The 21,219-nt window shown below is 49.8% G+C and overlaps 1 protein-coding gene across 2 annotated transcripts in view; it reads right to left on the bottom strand.

Annotated features, from left to right (window-relative positions):
* Positions 1-21,219, bottom strand: part of BBS9 (Bardet-Biedl syndrome 9) — a 1,933,935-nt gene that overhangs the window by 785,738 nt on the left and 1,126,978 nt on the right. The gene's annotated exons all lie outside the window — the stretch shown is intronic.

The following is a 21,219-nucleotide window of genomic DNA, read 5'->3' on the forward strand; positions in this document are numbered from 1 at the left end:
AAATTGTCATTTGCACTGACCAGTCTTGAGGGACAAGTGCCGGTACAGCAGCTGGAAAGGTGGAACAAGAGACAAAAATTTAAGAACACATTTAGATGAGGACGGTAACTAGACTTCAACAAAACATTAGCTGAGGATCTATCTGCCTCCCTGTATCCAACTTAGAAGGTTGGGAAAAGCAGCAGACCCTGATGGTGGGCAAATTAAAACTTTAGGATATGGTGCTCAATCAGGCAGTGGTGATGCCTTCGAAAATTGGTGCCGCTTAGCTGCTGATTGAGGTTGACAGCTTTATGTCATTTCTTGGTGTGATTACATCTGCTCAAGGTCATTATGCCAGCATTTTAGGGAAACTATGAGAATTATCGCTGATGCACTTGCAGCATTCATCAGGGGTATTTTAAAAGCGCCCACTAGAGATGTACCCTTCAAGAATCCCTCGTGTGGGGCGGTACTTTCAAATGTGGGCATTGGAAAAGTACTCCCACTTTACCAACATTCAGTCTGGGAGGCGGCAGCAAAAAACAAGTTGGTTTTGTGAGCTATAGTCAGAAAAGCAGGATATAAGGACAGAGTCACAAGACAAAAGTCATTGTGGGGTGATAAAGTGGGATAACTAACTGCTCCCAAAGTTTTTTTTACCCATGTAGCGTTCACCAGACAGACAAGAGGGACTACAGGTGAAACACAGAAGCCAACAAGGCAGTAGTGACTAACTGCAGCAGACAAGCTATCACTAGTGTGGAGGAGGTATTTTCTCCATCACTGATACTTCAGCAGTCCAATTACAAAATCATGAATCAGGCACTTAGTCGCCAATTACAGGTTGCACGGTTCTGGTGGGGTGCAAACTTCACATCTGTAATTACTGGGATTATGTGGCAACACCCAACCGATACAGCACAATTATGCATTAGTTCCCTGAGAATGGGGGATAACTGTTTGAGCACAGAATTACTTTGTAGAATTCAGCCCAATATTCTTTATTGGGCTGGAAGGAGTGGGATTGAGAGAGTACAGGAGGTAAGGGAGGAAATGATGGGGGGTTCGAAGGCAGGGGGGAGAAATGTATGTCCCCCCTTTCCTTAGGAGGGTTGGGTAAGGACAGGGCAAGAGGCATGGATGCTGTTGCAGTCCAAGCCTCAAACGATTTTACTGAGTGAAATGTCTGGCAGGTATAATTGGATCTAGTGTTCCCACACCCAGGAGAACAAGGTGCAGGAACACCGGGCCAGTCGTGATTGGGTAAAGCGGAATTCCACATTGTAATTCCACTCTGCCTAGCTCGTTATCAGAGCCTTAAGCTTTCGGAGTAAATGTTTTTTTTTTTAAAGCAAGACTGGGAAAAGGCATAGATGAAAGTTTTCAAGTTAAGATTAGAATCCAGAACAAGCATAAAGAGTTTAACTAGAGATACCATTTAACAAGAGAAACACAAGATTGATAGAGCTGAGAACGAGCTCTGTACCATAGAAAATATGGAATGTGAGGAAACAAGGCAGAACTCAGTCTTAGCAGGAATTAGTTACGGAAAGCCTTTAATGGATCCAAGAGAATGTCAAAGGTATTGGGTGATGTCTGCGTTTGGGGAGAAGGAGATGCTAAAACCAGGTGCCACGGACCCCAATACAGTGACACATAAGGTAAAAAGTGGAGGAGACAGGGCCGACAACTGGGGCGCCACAAGACATGATACGGATCTGGTGGTAACCATTTCATAACAACAGGGGCCTCCCTCAAATAGCAGGAAAACCACTTTAAGAACTCGGCCTCCAAAATGCATGCAAATTGAAAATATATCAGAATATTAACCAATAGCAACTGGCAGACAATATCATTAATAATGAACGCAACTAAAACAAAACACAGCCAAGTAATATGTTGGAAGCAAACAAGATCAGGAGGATCTAAAAGGGATGTTTTCGGAAGAAAATGATTATTTACAGAGCTTGGATGTCTGTTTGCGCAGCCCAATGGATATGACACCACCAGAGAAGCTCGTCAAACCTGAGTCAAAACAGTTGGCATAGCAGACAAGACGACGAAACAGGCCAGCAAAGACAGAGAGCTCCAAGACTTTTGAGGCAGTGCAAGGCAGCAAGAGTCTCAGAGTCCGCACTAGGTCTCTTAGAATGACTGGATGTCTGAGAGCGCCTGTGATGGTCATAGCGGTGTAGCAGGGATGAGGTTAGTAGAGGAAGCCACACAGAAGGCATGGAAGGGACATTTCTCTGCATTTACACTATCCAAAACCATCTGCATATTGGAAAATCTTTGAAATCCTTTTTATTTTGCTTATTTGTTTACCTTCTTGATATTTCAAGTACCACAGGCACATTTCCTGACCTTTAGCACTAAGATGACACCCACCACAGAGATGGACACTGCTCTTGGGAAATAATAAAGCACATCAACCAAAATGCATGGTTATTCAAGTTTGATTAAGGAACGAGAATCATCAGTATATGAGCTGACCGTCTAGAGTGGAAGAGAAGTGAGGAAATCATTCCCTAAACTGAATATTGCATCCTTCCAGTGGGAGACATATCTACCCTCTATAGATCATGGCAGTGGGGAAATGGCATGTACGCTATATCTACAGTGGCAGAGTGAGGATCTGGCAAAATGGAAGTGTAAAAAACAGTAAAGTCATAAACTTTCACAAAAAAATAAAACTATCCAACAACTGGTCATGAAGGCTGAAAGTGAGCTGACTTTTACACATCAGGAAGTGTACCCTGTGGCTATGAACAATCAAACACCAGGGATCCTTTCAGACCACATTCGAGGGCAAGAGTGTTTGGGTAAGAACAGGGCAGAGAGAGGCTACTGAGCCCCAACAGTGCTGTTTGAGGTCATTTGTTGCTAGTGCCTCGGGGTTCATTCTACTAAAGTTCTGCAAACAGGGGCGATTTCAACTCTTTCTGCATTTGAATCTCAGAGTAGTAGGGGAAAGTAGTCGCATGATTCTCAGGGGGTGAATGTGGGGGATGAAGCGCTCAGAATTCAACAGTCAAAAACAGACACAAAAAAGTATCTTTTATCATATAGTGTTACTAAATACTACACATTCCATAGAGGGTTCAGATACAAAGGCAGATATCCATATGGAGCCTGCTTGAACCCCCTTTCTCGCTTGCGTGTCTCAGGCAAACATATGGGTAGAGGTATGCCTAGGCACAGGTACAGTGACTACACCAAGGACTGGCCTGCTGATCAGTTCAATTGTCTTTTGGTCCAAGAAGTCCATATTGGCAAAGGTTAGTGCTACCAGCAACTGTTTCCTTTTGCTCATTCATTCAGCATCTCTAAGCTCAAGCAGACAAAGTTCTGCATTACCCTGCTCGTGATGCTGGTGATTCTCACGCACTGGCTGGTGCTATCAGTGTTTCCACACTGAGGAGCTTTGGTGCCAGGGCAAGAGACCACGAATGGCAGTCTAGCCCCCTTCAGGATCAAAGGAGCTTGACAATGCACTTGGCATGTTTGCTGGTGGTCGCACCAATAGGGAAGAGGTGTGGCGCAGCGGCCAGGGTGACTGACGCCAGAGGCTGGGGATCACGGTTCGATCCCTGGCACCCGAGGCAGGTCAGCCCAGCACCATGTAAAATGTAAATTGATACTTGTATAGCGCACTACTCACCCACAAGGGTTTCAAGGCGCTTGTACGAATACCGCTGTGGAACCCATCCTGGCTTTCCCTGTGAGGCGTCCACTCCTGGGCACCCCCAAGGTGGAGGCCAGGCATCCTTAGCGTTGTGGGGGCCGTTGTGGAGATTAAGCAAGCTATTGCCCAGAGTTGCAGAGTGGGACTCCATGATTGGAATAGGCACCGAGGCGAGAATTATCTTATCTTATAAAAATATCACCATGTGACTCTGGGCAATAGCTCGCTTAATCTTCCCGACGGCCCCCAGCGCCGGGATGCCTTCGGGTAGCTGTGCGCTTTACAAATACTGGATTTTACCAATAGGGCCAACACATGCAGGAAATTGTCTTCGCCAGGTGTGACCCTTGGGGCTGGTACAGGTAGACCCTCTTTTATGGCAGTTGCGGCACTGGAAGCTGATATAAGCAGATGCTCATCTTTGGTAGCTGCAACGTTGGACACTAATGCTGCAGCTCCTCTTGGATGAGCACTTCGGGTAGCAGCTGCAGTGCAAGGCTATCAGGTTTGATGGCTGGAACGTCGGGCCACACAATGGCAACTTGGTGCATACTTTTTTTTTTTTACACAGATCATGGTGGAAGCTGCAGTGGTAGACCATGGGACCCCAAAGACTGGGTAAGGACTGGCTTCATTACCTAGTAGTAGTCAGCTACTTCTGGGTGCCCCACATCCAAGAACACACCTGGCGCCTCCTCCTGGTCACTTGCTCCCATGCAAGGCCAGGCACTTTTTCCACTCTCTGAGCAGGCAGGCTTTTGGGTGATTAGGTAGCTATTGAGCTTCTTCAGCAATATGCAGGCTTCACATGATTTCGCCTCACGTCTGGAATACTGGATGTCATGTAGACACCTGTCCATTCACACAGCAGTCCTCTGAGTATTCTAAGGAGCTCTCGCTTCATTGGTCATGAAGGGCTTGCAGCTGGAACAAAGTGGGGTGGTTTGTTGTTTAAATCTCTTTATTGAAATTTCAAACATATAGCATCATACAAAATGAAAGGAGGGGAAACAGGGAACCTTGGGTTGAGACACTATGCCATTGATATCGTTAAGTATATGTCCTGGAAGTGTCAGGCGAAATCCGCCGGTACAGCTGCGGGTGCTTGAGAGGGCAGGGAAACCTATCGAAATTAAAAGGAAAATGACAACAATACAAAACATAACAAACCCCCTTCAATCCATCCCCCCCCCCCTCCCCCCCCTGTTCCCTGTCCACCGCAGGAGTTATTGAGACGCAACTAGGCTCGGTCAACGCTTCCCCGGTTGTGTGTCAGAAAGGCGTAATAAACGGCGGTATCGGGGACAGGTAACTTCCCGAAACTCAGAGGCTAGTAGGGATAGAAAGGGCTGCCACAACGCACTGTATTTGGATCCCTCCCCTGCAATCGTTAATGTCAGTCTCTCCATACCCAGCACATGCCAAAGGCGATATAACCACCCCGTGAATGTCGGAATGTGTGGAGTACGCCAATGAGTGAGCAGATTTTGTATCGCTGAGCCCAATGCAATAGCTATGAGTCGGCCCCTCCGGGAGCCCAGTGGGTAAGTCAGGTGGGTTCAGGAGGCCCAAGAGAACATATGCTGGAAAACGTGGAATTTCTGTCTCAAAGTGTTCGTCCACTTCATCTAACACTTGTTTCCAATAAGGCTGTATAAGGTCACATTCCCATAATAAATGTACCAGAGTTCCCACTTGATTGCAGCCTCGCCAGCACGTAGCCTCCCTAGTATGATCCATGAAGTGAAGGGGTTCTGGGGTGTAATACCAGTAAGTCACAACTTTTGTGAGGGTTTCAGTGAGCCCCATGTGGTACGTTGAGTGGCGGGCCCTATAATAGATCCCCTCCCATTCTTTATGACTGAGCGTTCGACCTAAATCTTTTTCCCAACGCGCTCGCCCTGAGCTGTAAGTGTGTGTGGGCCTGTAGCACCCAGTATAGGTCTGATATAAGCTTTTTATCAGACGTGCGGGTAATAAGCCACCTCTCGTAAGGAAGAAGATGTCTGTCAGCTGCGGAGCGGACTTGGTCATGGAGCGCCAGTGGCGGACCTGCATATATGGAAGTCTCTCCACCTCAGGCAACCCGTAATCCTGCTTGAATTGGTGAAACGGAATAACTCCCTCCTCGGCGTACATTTGGTGGAGGACTCGGCACCCAGATGGTCGCCATCTAGCAAAGGCTACCCCATCCATACCCGGGGTAAATTCGGGATTATCTATCAATGGGGTGAGCGGCGACGGGAAGGTCGTGAAGTCGTGTTTAAAATTTGTTTGGTCCCATTTCTCCAGGGGTACCCGCGTTATGTAGGACGCGTATAAATTAGGGGGTCTGTGGCACTTGCGGAGGAAGGGGATTTCCTGCAGTGGTCTGGCAGCTACCGCCTGGTACTGGAACAACCAATGTTTCTCGGACTCCCAGTGGCTCCACTCGACCAGATAGCGCAGCTGGGCCGCCTGGAAGTATAGCTGCAGATCGGGGAGCCCGAGTCCGCCACTCTCCGGAGGGAGCGTCGCCAACCTATGCTTCATTCGTGGCTTTCGACCGTTCCAGATAAATTTAGCAAGATCTGATTGCATCTGTCTTATCCAACCCGGAGGCGGTCATAGGGGGATGGTGAGAAATAAATAGAGAATTTGGGGGAGAATGGTCATTTTGACCGCCGCTATTTTACCTAGCCACGATAAGGTATAGTGCTTCCAACATCCCAACTCCCGTCGAATTTTCTGTCGCAAACGCGAATAATTAATGGCAACTGTTCCCGAAAGGGAGGGGGCCAGCTGAATTCCCAGGTACGGGACCGAGTCTGTCGCCCATTGAAGTGGATGCAGCTCTTGTAGGTAGGCACGCGTAGATCGGGACAGGGAGAGGCCCAAAGCGATCGATTTCTCCATATTCACCTTAAACCCTGCAACCCGTGTAAATAGGTCCAAATCCGCTAGACACGCTGGGAGCGCATCTCGTGGGTGAGATAAGAAAAGCCACACGTCATCAGCGTACAAGCTGATCGTGTGAGTGTAACCGCCAAATTTGATCCCGGTGATGGGATTGTGCCGCATCCTTTGGGTCAAGGGCTCCATATAGAGAGCGAAGAGAAGGGGCGACAGAGGGCATCCCTGTCTCGTACCTCTTTCAATGGTAAATTGGGAGGACGTGTGTCCATTCACGCAGACTGTGGCAGTCGGGAATCGATAGCAATTAAGGATGTATGTGCGGAACTTCTCGCCTATTCCTGCTCGCTCAAGAACTTCAATAGCGAGCATCATATATTCCCCTTGTGTCCGCGTGGCTTTCTCGATGAGATGTAGGGCCCGTTTCGTATTGTCTGAGGTTTGGCGTTCCGGAATAAAACCGGCCTGATCCGGATCTATAAGACCAGGCATACAGGGTGCAAGGCGGGCCGCTAGGATCCCCGTGTACATCTTAAGATCTATATTCAACAAGGAAATAGGGTGGTATGCACCACACCTTGTCTTGTTTGAGGATCACTGCAATGGAGGCTTCCAGGAGATCTCGCAGGATCGCACCGGGCTCGGCAAAGGAATTAAAAAGGTGGGTGAGGAGCAATTTGGCTACAGGACGTTTTATAAAAGGTGGCAGAGAAGCCATCCGGCCCAGGGGCTTTCGCCGGTTTGAGACGGGCGATGGTGGCTATAACTTCTTCTGGGCGAATGTCCTTATCGAAGGAGTCAGCTTGAGCTTTGGTCAGAGCTGGCAAGGTGATGGAGTCTAGAAAGTCCACCTCGTCCGAGCTCTCCACAGTAGAGCTAGCATAGAGATCGGCATAAAATTTGCGAAAGACCTCCGCAATATCTCCATCCTCTGTAGCCCGTCCACCATCACCTCGCTGAATTTCCTGCACTCTCTGTTTTTGCCTGGTCTCGCGTAGCTTATGGGCGAGAAGGCGTCCGCATCTATCCCTCCCCGTGTAATAGGCGAGATGCAGTCGCAGTGCCGCATATTCCGCCCTGTCGAGATCAAGCGCTGCAAGTTGTTGGCGCACCGCCTTAAGTTGTCTCCACACCCGGGGGGCTCCGGTTCTCTGGTGTATTCTCTCCAACTCCCTTGTTTGTTGGGCGAGTTCTTCTCGCTTGCATCTACGGTCTACATTATCCGCAGCTGAGATAGCTATTAACTCCCCCCGAATGACCGCCTTCAGTGCTGCTCACTGTGTTGCGAAGGTAGTGTCCATATTAGCATTGTGTGAAAGATAGTCAGTGATGGATCGCCGTATCCGGTTGACCACTTCTTCGCGATGCAGTAGAGTATCCCGGAGGCGCCAGGTCCTGGATGGTGGATGCATGGGTGGAAGAGTGAGGACAGCCGCTACAGGTGCGTGATCGGAAAGGGAAGCAACTCCTATTTCTACCTCCGTGGTTAATGCGTGGACTGGTGTGGATGTCAAAAGATAATCTAACCGGGCATACGTCTTGTGTGCACTCGAGTAGTATGAATATTCGCGGCTATGGGGGTGAAAGCTGCGCCATAAGTCAATGAGGCCTAAGTCGCGCAGGCGAGTAAGCCCCTCCGCGGACAGGAGGCCAGCCTGGTGTGTGCGTTGACAAGATCTATCAAGTGAGTTATCAAGTACCAGGTTCAGGTCCTCCCCAGGAGAATGTGGCGATCCACTGTGGCTGTTATGTCGGTGAGGACAGAATGCAAGAACCGTTCTTGTCCATCGTTCGGGGCATAGACGGAGCCGATGGAGAATGTAAATTGACCCAAGGCAAATCTATAAGCCAACAACCTACCCCGTATTTCAGCCTCTTTGTGAAGGACCTCCCCCCGAAACTGCTGGGCTACTAGAATGGCTACCCTGGCTGTTTTAGTTGGGCTGGAGGAAAAAAATTGAGTGGGGAATTTCTGGGAACGCAGGCGGTGACAGTGTTTAGTTAAGAGGTGCGTTTCCTGCAGTAGGCAAATATCTGCATAGGCCTGCTCCAAACATGACAACACCGCTGCGCGCTTCACTGGATTGTTAAGACCCCTCACATTGAGGGTAAGTATCCTAAGCTTGTGAGCTGGCATTCAGAGAGACAATAAGACCAAGTGCAATGGCGACGTGGCAGTGCAGAGACTACTGAGGTACGGGGTGGTCTCCGGCAACAAGAAACCTCGATATCGGGAAGCTGTGCTGGGCCAAAAGAGAAGGTGGACTAGGAACAATGAAACCCTCCCCCCAAAACCTCTCCCCAAGAAAGAAAGTAAGAAATAAGAGAGCAAGAACAAATCGTCCATCATCCACAGATGATCGGTAATGTTGCGAAAGGGTTAGTTGACCAAGGATCAGTATGCCCCCTCCCGCCAACGGCCCTGGGCAAAAATCAGGTTATCAGTCGGCCATGTGATATCGCAGGATTCAGCTGGATGGAGACCTGGCCAGGTCCGCCGAGGCCGCAGCAATAGCAGACTGTTGGCCTTGTGCGATTTCCGCAGCGGGAGGCTTTTTAGTGTGGCGTCTTCTGCCCTGCTGGAGCCACCGGGGCCTGGAGTCCTCCCCATCAGTTTTATGGGCATCCTCGTTATCTCCCTCTGCTGGGAGATCTATGCCCAGTAAACGACAGGCCTCCGACAGGGATTGCAACTGGTACAGTGTATTGTCAATGCGGAACACCAAGCGGAACGGATGACCCCATCTATAAGGAATGTTGCACTGCTGTAGATGCGTCGTGATGGGACGGAAGGATCTGCGTTTCTGCAGGGTGAGGGCTGATAAGTCCTGATAGAGAAGCAGCGACTGGTCGCGGAATGTCAGGGGGTGTAACTGGCGCGCCCGCTGCAAGATTTCTTCTTTGGTACGATAATCTTGAACGCAGACCAGGATATCAGATGGCGGAGCCCCGGGGCCCAAAGGGGGCCCACCCTGTGCACCCGGTCTAGTCGTAACTCCGTCTCTAAAGCCCTGCCCAAGATGTGATTGAAAAGCTCCCTCATGTACGTGAATAGGTCTTTCGTGTCCTCAACCGATTGTACCCCTCGGATGCGGATATTGTGGCGCCGGGAGTGATTTTCTAGGTCATCAAGATGGGCCTGGAGCTCGACCTGCTGGTCATGGATTCTAATCACCTCCTGCTGCAGCGCAGCCAGCTCCGTATCCCTGCCGTCACTTTTCTCTTCTAGATCGGCAACGCGCTCGCCGTCCACGTCTCTGCGGACCTCTCGGATCTCTGCAGTGAATTCCTGCTTGAAGGTTTGGATATCCTCTCTCAGCGCTGCAAACATAGACTCCAAGAACGCTTTTGTAATGGATTCCGCTCCTTCCTCTCGCCCAGGTGCAGGCCGAGTAGTGCTCGTCGCCATGGCCTCAGTCTGTTGGACAGTCTGCACCCTGGCAAACAACTCTTTTAAGTTCTTGTCCTTGCCCCGACTAGAAGATGACATAACGCACCGCCAACCAGGTCACACGAGAGCGTAGCACCATCTGCGTTCCTCGGGAGTACCTCTGACAGGTCACTAGGAGCTGTAAAGTGTCGAGCCGTCACTCCGTCCGTGATGCTTGTGTGTCTCAGGGCTCAAAAACGGATGGGCTGAAGTGAGGGACGACCCCGTGCCTCATAGCCGGAAGTGTAACAGCTCCCTCCTGCAGGGCGCCCCCAGAAGGCCCAGCCCCCAGTCCCCGCATCACCGTGCTGCCCCCTCCGTTCGTGACCCAGTATCCGTGAGGGGTGCCCCCCCGCGCCGGTCTATCCCGACTGAAACTCACGCACCCAGAATGTCACTTGCCTGAGGCCGTCGTGAGACACCACCGCTCCGTCCGATGGTCCGCCGGGTGGCCAGATCACACTCCGCCAGTCACCAAAGCCACAATATCCAGGACAGGGCTTACCGCAGACTCTCGGGACCTCCCTGCACCAGAAGACGCCACACCAATCCAGATGCCATAAGTCTGCCATTATGAGGATCTGCAAGTCTCCCGCAAGGCCTCCTCCACCGGCACCAACACCGCAGCCAGCAAAATGGGCCGCCCTTGGTCCGTATCTCAAGGTGACCACAGCCAGACCAGACAGCCCAATGCCTGCGGGGCCACCGCCGCTCAGCAGATCCCGCGCCGTGTCCTCTGGCCCCGCAACGACATCAGTGATCAGTCCTCCTCACGAAGCTCACAGGGCAATTGATGCAAGGCAGCTTCGTCGCAAAGGCCCCCCTCAAGCGTGCGCTCCAGACCGGCCCTGCTGCTCCGACCAGGGCCTCATAGACGCTGTCCCGGTGGGCTCACATCCACCCCCGCAGTTCTCCTCTGGCCTTGCCGCTTCAAGCAATAAGGGTCCCTGGGCGCCCCCGCCGTAAAGCCACCACGAGTGGGCACAGATTCCACTACCGGGCCCTCAGTCGAATCTTCAATTAGCTCTGCCGCCTGGGCCCACTCGCAAAATGGCGGCGCAGCTCACCTCCGACGCCGCTGCTGGGTTGGCGCCGGCTCACTCTGTGGGCGCCGCCGTTTCCTCCGCCATCTCACCTGCGCGGCCCCTGCAGCCACGACCGCCGCCTCTGCCAAGAGCTTCAGGCCGCCAGCGCTCTTCCGAAGCCGCGTCGGACCGCACCGCCCAGCGCGGGCCCCACCTCGCGGCTCCAGGTGAAGGGCGCGTACACAGCAAGGCGCCGCTTGCGCCCTCCGCTGCGTTCGCCGGTGCCCCGTCCGGCACGAAAGCCCCATCCGCAAGGCTTGCGACCCCGGCGGTCCAAATGCCACGGTGAGGTGGTGCTGGTATGGCCGCCGTTGGTGCTATATTTAGCCGTCGGTGGGAGCGGAGAAGCAAGACGTCCGCTTACTCCGCCATCTTGGCCATGCCCCCAAAGTGGGGTGGTTTGGATCCCACCTTTAGATACATCTTCCAAGCAGGGAATGTGGGTCCATTAAGATTTCAGAACTAGTTTAATTCTGTTCCCAAGCTGCTCCCCAGACACAGTCTGTGTACAAAGTGATGGTTGTCACAGCAGGTATCAAGGAGGCATAACCCAAGCAGGGGTATCAAAAACATGGGCACAATGCAATGTGAGTCCTCTGCAACCGTCTGCCATCGACTTTCTAAAGCAATAAGCAGAAACAGACAAAAAAGCCGATCCTGCGTAGAAACTCCCTCACCTTGACTAGCAGAAAGTGCAGGACAGAGGCTCCCCATGTACCTTCCATTAAATAGCGTTGCTCAGAAAGTACAAATCTGCAGAGCTTTGCTAACAAGGACTTAATGGAATTTCTAACGGAAGCCCCTGTCTCTATCTTCTACTCTTCAGTGTCTGGGTCTCCACCCACCAGCTATTGGAATGCAATCAATACACTTCAACTTTCTGGAAAAGCTACCCTCAACCTCCATCCTTGCCATGCTAAATCAGGATCATCGAAAAATGGTTCACGAGCCTCTGTATACAGACTCATACAACATACAGAGTGCTACTACCAAAAACATGCTACATACGCACTGCACGTAAAAACACACACAGAATACCAGTGCAAGGTTCTAGGTATCACATAAGAGCAGATTTTTACAAAAGAAGGATCAGTACACTGCGCTCTTACAGACACAGAAAAAAGGTCTGGTCACACTATAAACTCACAAAACATGGTACGCTGCTCCTACTGCTTTATGTGATGTACTCAGGGCAAGGACAGTAGTCCACTGCTTAATATGAGGGGATGCTTGCTGAGCCCTTTCTATTCTATTCACCAGTTTTATAAACCACATGTCTATCCGAACATCAGGCTTTCCCGCGCTATCGGACTGGTTGGAGCGAGTACGTTAAAATGACTAAAAGAAGGATTAGGGAAAAAGATAGGCCTTTAGTTTTTTCCTGAAATGCATGAAATTGTCCTCCATTTTAAGGCTTGTAGGCAGAGTGTTCCAAAACTTGGGTGCGAAATAGGTAAAAGGCCGACCTCCACTCCTAGCTCTCTTGGTTCTGTGGACAAGAAGCAGCTCAAGGTTGTTTGACCTCACGTTCCTATTGGCGCACTAAGAGGTGGCAAAGTGCTGAAGAACAAATGGACCTGTGTTGGGCTTTGTCCGATGTAAAATGCATAGTGCCTTAAATTGTACTCTGCAACTTATGGGCAGCCAGTGAAGAGTTTTGAGCGCAATACCTGCTGACTGTATTTTCAGAATACCTAACAGTATTCGGGCGGCAGGGTTCTGAATGATTTGGAGTTTATTTGTGACTGACTTTGGACTGCCTGAGTAAAAAAAATTACCATAATCAAGGCGGGAAAGGATCAGACCTTGAATCACGATTCTTTGTGACTCCACCGGGAGTCATTTCAGAACCTTTCTCAGGCCTCTCAGGATGCCGAAAAATGCTGCCAGCCACTTTTCTTGATCGGAAGGCCATGGTTAGCTGTTTGTCCAAGACCATCCCTAGGCTCTTTACTTCCATTTTGGGGGATGGACATTCTCCCTGGGAGGGTGGCCAGATGATGTGATCCCTGGGCATTGGATTGTTACCTAGAACCAGGACCTCAGTTTTTTCACCATTCAACTTCAGGCAGCTGGCTGCCATTCACTCAGACATCTTCTCTAGGAAACTACTGAGTCTTAGTGAAGTGGAGTCTATATCTGGCAGCAGCATGACAATCAGCTGGTTATCGTTTGCGTAGGATACCATTATAAAGCCAAATCAGCAGACGATTTCTGATAGAGGTCGGTCATAAATGTTAAAAAGCGTGGAGCTCAGGGACAAGCCGCGTGGAACTCCACTAATCAGCTGATGGCTGGATGAAAGGAAAGGCCCCTCGCTAACCTGAAAGCTACGTTTATCCGGTATGGAAGCAAGCCACCTTAGGGCCTTCCCGTAAGGCCTACTTCTTCAAGTTGATGAAGAAGAATGTACCTATTGATTATTTTCTCTAGAATTGTACTGAGTCAAGGCTGTAGGGAAATGGGTCTATAGTTTCCTATCAACTCAGGATCTAAGTTAGGCTTCTTTAGTATCGGACAGATGATGTCATATTTCCATTCCTCCAGAATGCTACAGTTTTTCAGGGAAAGATTATACAGATCAGTCATTGTGGAGAGCATCACATTGCCCCCCTCAATTGAATATCAATTGGAGCAGGGTCAAGCAATGAGCCTGACTTCACTGAAGTTGCCATAATCTCCTCTTTGGTCAGTTGTGGGAAAGTAGAGAGTACTGATTTTCTGTTATTGGTTCTTGATCTGCTGTCTATATTATCAATATAGTCTGTTGAGCCTGAAAGGGCATCATAAATGTCCCTCATTTCCCCCCTAAAAAAATGGTTCGCAAGAGATTCACATAGTTCTATTGAAACAGTGGGCCCGGTTTCTGGTGTGTCAGGCTTTAGAAAGGAATTTAATATATTTGAAATCTCTCTTGATGAGTTGAAGGATTGCTTTATCCTCCCTGCAAGATCATTCATGTGGGCTCTCTGAATGGTGCAATGATACTTTTTCAGAGATGCTTTGTAGGTCGGCAACTCTCCATTTCCTTTCATATTTTTGAATTTCTTTTTTTAGTTGCCTTAACTCCTGTGAGAACCAAGGGTCCCCCCCCCCCCTCCCCTGAGGTGCCATTTTTAGGTCTCGACCTTGCTATCGCGTAAGCGATCGCAAAGCGAGACTATAGAAAGCGGGTTTGAAAAGTGCTCCCAAAAAGCGGATTGCATGGCTAGCACGCGCACAATCACGCGCATCGTGCCGGTATGCAATCCGCCTTTTGGAAGCACTTCAAAGGGTCCGCTCCCCCGGCCCCAAGCATGCGCGCGCAACGCTCCGCCGGGCCTGTTTTCAAAGCATGTCTTAGAGACACGTGAAAACAGCTGGCTTCCTGGGCATGATGGATGATGAAGCAGTCATTTAACAACTAACAGCAGGACGAAAAGACTTTTCCGAAGCACCTTGTTGATCAAAGGAAAAGCGCGCACCCTAATGAGGCGATTAGGAGCTAAACGGTGAGAGCAAAATGAGGCTTGAGAAGACGTCGCTTTCTCCCCTGAAGTACGCTCTGTCCCTTGGGAAATAAAACATATTACAAGGAGCATGCACGTCGCAGTCTTCTTTAAATCTATGCGTTCCTGATTCCTTCCTTATTTGATAGTATTTACATTCATCTTAATAAACTCAGCACTTGTTTTAGTTCCTTCGCATTGCTGAATGACTTCTTCTGACACTGGTGGCGGTAAACTTTGAACGTGATGGGGGCATATATCCAGGCTGAACACACTGAGCATATTCTTACACAACAAGACCAACCCATTTGCCTATGCGAAACTAGGTGTATAATTACATTAGAAAACAGTGGTTCTCATGGATATCATTTATTTAGCTCTATCTGCCTTTCGTAGCTATCACGCGTATCTTGTGCTCTCTCTCTCGCATCTCAAACACACACACATTTACTCTTAGCCTCCGTGGCACTCTCGCTCTCCCTTTTGCACGCACATTTTTCGCTGTCAGCTTCCACGACTCTCTACTGCTCCCCTTCTTTTACTCTTTCTCTTTCATTCACTCTTTCCGCAGCCTATCTGTCTCCATGGCTGTCTCTGTTTCTCTCTCATATTATGCCCCTCTCTCTCTCTCGCTCTGTTTTTCTCTCTCAAACACACACACATACACGCTCAGAAAGATGCTTGTAAGCACACATGTAATTGCAGCTCGGACAATGAAAAACATTTGAGTGTGTCCAGACTACGTAAACTTTGTACAAGTGCAGTGAATTTTGCCTGGGCTTTTTTTGCACCAACTTTGTAAGTGTAAATATGATGTTTTTACCGATGGATGGCTGCACAAAACGGGCTTCTGCAGCAATCGGTGCAAATGTGTTTGCAGTGATCATTCTGTGCAGATTTTGGTGCAAGCATTGCGATGCACGAGTGCCATGGTACTATGTCGATTGTTCAAGGGTAGATGGGTTCAGATCTTCATTTCGGTCTGCTCTTTAGTTTTCACAACAAAGCTAAGACAACCCTGAAAATGTCCATGAAGCATAAAACATCTTAATGTAAATTGTCTGGCAAATTCCCACTGCAGATCTGGATAGGGAAACCCCCTTGCTTGGATGCTAGCTAATAGGTCTCGCCTTTGGGACCTTATAAGTGTTTAATCATGCAACAGTCAATGTTGCTGCACCAAGGATGCTGCATAACTAAATACTTATAAGGTACCAAAGGCGAGACCTATTGGCTATGCAGATCTACAGGGGGCGACACCCCTGCATTTTTCTCTCTTTCCTCACACATGCTATTCCCTCTGTATTTGTCTCTCTTCCCTCACATGTACTCTTCCCTCTGCATTTTTTCTCTATGCTCTCACATGTGCTCTTCGCTCAGTATTTTTTTCTCTGCCCTCGCAAGTGTTCTTCTCTCTATATTTTTCTCTCTGCTCTCACATGCTCTCTTCCCTCTATGTTTTTATCTCCGGTCTAACATGCGCCCTACCCTCTGTATTTTTCGCTTTGCTCTCACATGAGCTCTTCCCTCTCTATTTTTCTCTCCTCCCTCACATGGACTCTTCCCTCTGTATTTTTCTCTCTGCCCTCACGTGCTTTTCCCTCTGTATTTTTCTTTCTGCCCTCACATACTCTTCCCTGTATGTTTTCCTCTTTGCCCTCAAGTGCACTCTTCCCTCTGATCACATGCATACACAAATATGCAAACATACAAACACACACATGCATTTACACACACATATGAACATATACAAACACACACAGACATGCATAAACATATGCATATACATGCACTCCAACACACCAACCCCACATACACATATAAACAAGCACGCACACCAACATACTCAAACACGTATACATACACACAAACATGCATACACAGACATAGGTATACACACAAACATATGTGTACACATCCATGAAGACAAATGAACACAATGACACACCCATACTTGCACACCAACACACATGCATACACAAACATATACACATACAAACACACACACATGCATACACACACAGATATATACATATAGACACACACACTATGCACACACACGCATCTCCCGTACTGTCTCAGGGGAAGAGTCGGTGTCAGCTGTCTCCTAGAGGGAGATCTCGCATAAGACAGTAAGACTCAGAGACATGTGGTGGTGGGGAGAGACAGACATGCCTCCCTTTAATTGTGTTGTTGCAAGATGGTGACTATCTTCTGCCACTGGTGCATTCAGATAAGCGGCAGGAAGTTCGTCGGACACATGCACTGGTTTCAATTTCGAGAAAGTGGGGTGAACGTTTCACAGATCGGGAGTGTGTGTCAACACGTGTTTCTCCTTCACGGCAAGGCCAATCAGTACGTTTTGTTTAACCGTGTGGTCATGAATCCTTTAATTGCATAAGCGAGCGGGTATGGATGTAAACAAAAATGTAACACTAATACCACATTTTCTGTCACTCTTGTGAACAGGTTTGCTGTGAATGTATGAATGAGAATGGCGTTTTAGAATACGTTGCATGGAAAAGGGTCAACATGGTGTATACGTGTTTTTGGGTGTTTTTTTTTATTTATTTTTTATTGCATGGTTAACGTCATGATATACCTGATTCGGATGCTTCATTGTAGATCAGTTGTTTGGCCCGTGGTTATTTACGAGTTTGGAAAATACTTTTGTATTGTTTTGATTCTTTTTGTCTCTGCCCTATCTCTTGGCTGCGTCCTTACTCTCTCCCATCTTCTCTCTCCACCTCTTTGCTACATGTTCTCTCGTAATGTTTTCATTTTCCCCAACTCTCCTCTTTACTCTCTCTAATTCTTTTGTTGCTCCTTTTCTGTCTCTGTCCCTTCTCTCCTCTTTCTCTCCCCACCTGTCCCTTCTCTAACCCCACTCCTCTTCCTCTGCCCGCCCTCCCATCCCTCTCTCTCGCAGTACTGCAGCCTAGGCAGCACCAGGTCTCTGATGCCTTCTCAGTGTTGGCCCTGGGGGTGGAGGAGGTAAGTCAGCCCCCCAAGTGAATCCCATTATCAACAGATAGTGAACCTCTATTTACCAACAAGTACGGAGCGGTCTCGGGTGACGGCTAATGCGAACAGTGATCTGCTCTCGGCCCCGGCAGGGCCTGTGGGGTGGGGGCGTTACCTTACACTAGGAGAGGAAGTAAAAGTGATATCCTCCCCTCCCCCCCACTCCACCACTGTCTCTCCTCACCCTCCACCTCTCTCTCCTCCACTTCTGATTCCCTTTCAACTCGGTCTCTCCTTACCCTCCACCTCGGTCTCTCCTTACCCTCCACCTCGGTCTCTCCTTACCCTCCACCTCGGTCTCTCCTCACCCTCCACCTCGGTCTCTCCTCACTCTCCACCTCGGTCTCTCCTCACCCTCCACCTCCGTCTCTCCTCACTCTTCACCTCGGTCTCTCCTCACCCTCCACCTCGGTCTCTCCTCACCCTCCACCTCCGTCTCTCCTCACCCTCCACCTCCGTCTCTCCTCACCCTCCACCTCCGTCTCTCCTCACCCTCCACCTCACCCTCCATGTGTCTCTCCTCACCCTCCACCTCACCCTCCTCACCCTCCCCGTGTCTCTCCTCACCCTCCACGTCTCTCCTCACCCTCCACGTGTCTCTCCTCACCCTCCACACGTGTCTCTCCTCACCCTCCACGTGTCTCTCCTCACCCTCCACGTGTCTCTCCTCACCCTCCACATGTCTCTCCTCACCCTCCACACGTGTCTCTCCTCACCCTCCACACGTGTCTCTCCTCACCCTCCACACGTGTCTCTCCTCACCCTCCACACGTGTCTCTGCTCACCCTCCACACGTCTCTCCTCACCCTCCACACGTCTCTCCTCACCCTCCACACGTCTCTCCTCACCCTCCACACGTCTCTCTCCTCACCCTCCACCTCACCCTCCACACGTGTCTCTCCTCACCCTCCATGTCTCTCCTCACCCTCCACGTGTCTCTCCTCACCCTCCACGTGTCTCTCCTCACCCTCCACGTCTCTCCTCACCCTCCACACGTCTCTCCTCACCCTCCACACGTCTCTCTCCTCACCCTCCACCTCACCCTCCACACGTGTCTCTCCTCACCCTCCGTGTCTCTCCTCACCCTCCGTGTCTCTCCTCACCCTCCACGTGTCTCTCCTCACCCTCCATGTGTCTCTCCTCACCCTCCACGTGTCTCTCCTCACCCTCCATGTGTCTCTCCTCACCCTCCACGTGTCTCTCCTCACCCTCCACGTGTCTCTCCTCACCCTCCACGAGTCTCCTCACCCTCCACGTGTCTCCTCACCCTCCACGTGTCTCTCCTCACCCTCCACACGTCTCTCCTCACCCTCCACATGTGTCTCTCCCCACCCTCCACACGTGTCTCTCCTCACCCTCCACACGTCTTTCCTCACCCTCCACGTCTCTCCTCACCCTCCACACGTGTCTCTCCTCACCCTCCACACGTGTTTCTCCTCACCCTCCACACGTCTCTCCTCACCCTCCACACGTGTCTCTCCTCACCCTCCACACGTGTCTCCTCACCCTCCGACCTCACCCTCCACATGTGTCTCCTCCTCACCCTCCACAGGTGTCTCCTCCTCACGCTCCACATGTGTCTCTCCTCACCCTCCACACGTGTCTCTCCTCACCCTCCACGTGTCTCTGCTGCACGCCTCACACTGCTGCACGCCACACACTGCTGCACGCCTCACACTGCTGCACGCCTCACACTGCTGCATGCCGCTGCACGCCACACACTGCTGCACGCCTCACACTGCTGCACGCCACACACTGCCACACACTGCTGCACGCCACACACTGCTGCACGCCGCACACTGCTGCATGCCACACACTGCTGCACGCCACACACTGCTACATGAAACATTGCTGCACGCCACACACTGCTGCACGGCACACACTGATGCAACCGGCACACTGCTGCACGCCACACACTGCTGCACACTGCTGCATTACTCACTGCTGCATGCTGCACGACACTGCTGCACACAGCACACTGCTGCACGCAGCACACTGCTGCACGCAGCACACTGCTGCACGCCGCACACTGCTGCACGCCACAGTGCTGCATGCCTCACACTGCTACACGAAACACTGCTGCACGCCGCACACTGCTGCACGTCGCTGCACGTCACAGTGCTGCATGCCTCACACTGCTACACGAAACACTGCTGCACGCCGCACACTGCTGCATGCCGCACACTGCTGCATGCCGCACACTGCTGCACGTCACACACTGCTGCACGCCTCACACTGCTGCACGCAGCACACTGCTGCACGCAGCACACTGCTGCAAGCCGCACACTGCTGCACTCCACACACTGCTTTTATGCGAGTTTATGCTACTGACATTGTAAATGACAATGCCTTTTATTTGTTTTAAAACCAAAACATAAATAAAAGGCATTGTAATTTTACAATGCCAATAGCTCAAACTCTTATAAATGCGAGACCTATTGCATTGCAAATGCTTGTTTTTGCTTGTTTTGAATGCAATTAGGTCTTCGCGTTCTTTGTAACCCAGGTTTAAGTCCTGCATATGATATCCAGAACTCTGCATCTCCAGTTAGTCTTGGGCTGATTTGCATAATGCTTGCTCCCATCTGGCAGTGTCCAATTTGAACCGTTGTCGGGAGGTCTTGGAACATGTGGCTCTGGGCGTGTGCAACTAATACCCCCAGTACACTTAACGCCTGCCGTAATCAGGATGGCTGTAAGCCGCCCTAAGCATAACAGCTAAAAAACGGAGGTGCTGGAGGTGGGGAAAAACCCTTTGAGATGGATGGAACTTAATTGGCCTTCTTGATTTGGTATAAACTCACCTCCAAAATCAGAAGTCAAAAGCCTTGGCTTTTGGATTGATTATAAATTGACAATGGAGACACAAGCCAAAAAAGTAGCATCCACCTGTTTTGGTAGATTAAGAGCCCTTAGGAATTTGCTTACATGGCTACCAGAGACATCACGTAGACTAATAATAAAAGGCTTAGTCATCTCCAGACTTGATTATGGGAATTCTTTGTATCTAGGCAGCCCGAAGTCTGTTTTTAAAAGACTTCAAGTCATTCAGAACGCCGCAGCGCGAATACTATTGAAGATTCCCAAGTGTCAATCCACCACTAATGCCCTAGCAAGCCTTCGTTGGCTGCCAGTACTTAAGAGGATACACTTAAAGGTATTGGGTATGGCTCATACAGAGATACATAAAAGTGGTCCTATACTGATTCAAAATCTTCTCACTCCATATAACTCTGCAAGAGTTTTACGGTCCAACACTCAAGATCTTCTTGCAGTCCCTGGGATAAAGAGAACCAGGAGTGGTGGTAGGTCCTTCGCCTTTTTAGCTCAAACTGTGGCATGCACTCCCTCTGAACTTCTAATCGCACCAGAACTAGCTCTCAGGAATATGCTAAAAACGTTTCTGTTCTAGTTATAGATTAATTTGAGGATATCTGGCTGTTATCGCGCTGGGAAGCCTTGTTTGGTAGCCATGTGCTTTAGAAATCCCTGTGAATAGAATAGAATAGAATTTTTGCTTCTTTTGCTCCCCTCTCTTGCTCTCATAAATGTCTGATGCACAAAAATAGGTGCTGGTCCTCAAAAATGACTGCTAGTGGCTCCCACCGTCTCAAATTAAGTACTGGCCAACAG

The sequence above is a fragment of the Triturus cristatus genome, chromosome 5_2 (assembly GCF_964204655.1).
Source record: "Triturus cristatus chromosome 5_2, aTriCri1.1, whole genome shotgun sequence".
In the NCBI taxonomy this organism is placed as follows: Eukaryota; Metazoa; Chordata; class Amphibia; order Caudata; family Salamandridae; genus Triturus; species Triturus cristatus.